Below are 1,540 nucleotides of genomic sequence, written 5' to 3'. Positions count from 1 at the left end.
ACAACAATGTCAGTGGAGTATGTTGGAGTAGTTTTGTGCTACTCTGATGTAATGCAGAGATGGAGTATATGGTCCTGCCCTAGGACATCGCAATGTTAATTGGACCATATATTTTATATGAATTGTCATTAATTTTGGAGTACTCCTTGGTCCTTCGGGAGTACTCTTTACATGCATGCAAGGAGTAGTCGCGATTTTTGCAGGGACGCCGCACATGAAATTTCATTGACTAAGTGCGTACATATCATTAAATCGTTAATAGTACCCGTTAGAGATGAGCTGGGGACTAATTGATCTCCAATTATACCCATAAGGGATGAGTCGAGACTAATTGACCTCCATTAGTACCCGTATGAGACTAGTTGCGACTAATTAATGCCCAATTGTACCCGATTGAGATTAATTTCGGAATACTCTCTTTAGAGATTAGTCGCACAATTTTTTGCAGGGTACTGACTCTTTACTCTATGTATTAGTGTGCGCAGCTCTTGTGGATCCCTTTTGTCTGCGCTCCGTATATTCCACCGAACAGCAATGATGTGATTTACAAATGATGTGATGAAGATAATGTAATATCTTAAAGTTTCAGAATAGGAGATAATCATCTTTGCGTTCTTGGTGATTTAACTTGAGGGACACATTTTGCGGAATTATCAATAACTATTCTGTCTTATCTCCAGTTAATGGATCTAATGACTGTGAACTCTATGTTACTCAAGGTCTTTTAAGTATCGGCCTGACACAGATAAACTCAATTGTCAATAGACTGAGTCGCATTTTATCATATATGTAATACTCCTATATTGGCAGCAAGAGCTAGTACCGTCCGAAAACACTACAGTACAGATATATCAATAGACACGTACGAAAAAAAGGTACACATACGTTTATAAATAAACATGTACATAACACATACACAAAAACGGCACTCAAGTACATAATACATTGACAAAAACGGTACTAGACTGTCTCGCTTTGATTTCGGAATGCTTACACATTGAGAAGTTAGCTTAGTGCCAATATAGAAGTATTACATATATGCATTTTATATATTATTCTAAGCAATGATGTGAACTATCAGCTGTCTGAATGCAGCTCAGCGATCTCAAAGACCAATGCCCATCATATTCCAAAAGTATTTTTATTTATTTATTTATTTAGTCTACAGAAAAATGTTTTCTTACAGACAATTGAGATAAAAAGATTTAGATATTTAAGTATGTATGATACATTACAGAGTGAAATAATTATAAATATTAACTTGTAAAGGTAATAATGATATACAATACGAATTTGGGTAGCTAGCGAGGCCTTGTCAGCTCTGTGAAGTTAGCCCCCCACTTTTGCAAATAAATACTTTAACCAGTGCACATTGTAGGACTTTGTTTGTAGTTGTTTGTAGTGGATTTAAATTTGTTTGTAGTTCAACAGATAACAAAATACGATAGGTAGAAAAAATCGCCCCCACCCCACTTTCACCTACAATCAATTTAACTAGTGTACCTTGTAGGAAATCGTTTGTAGTTGTTTGTAGTGGTTT

The sequence above is a fragment of the Rhagoletis pomonella genome, unplaced genomic scaffold (genome assembly GCF_013731165.1).
Source record: "Rhagoletis pomonella isolate Grant_MI unplaced genomic scaffold, Rhpom_1.0 Rhpom_scaffold_00014, whole genome shotgun sequence".
Lineage (NCBI taxonomy): Eukaryota > Metazoa > Arthropoda > Insecta > Diptera > Tephritidae > Rhagoletis > Rhagoletis pomonella.
This window is presented reverse-complemented; position numbering follows the sequence as displayed.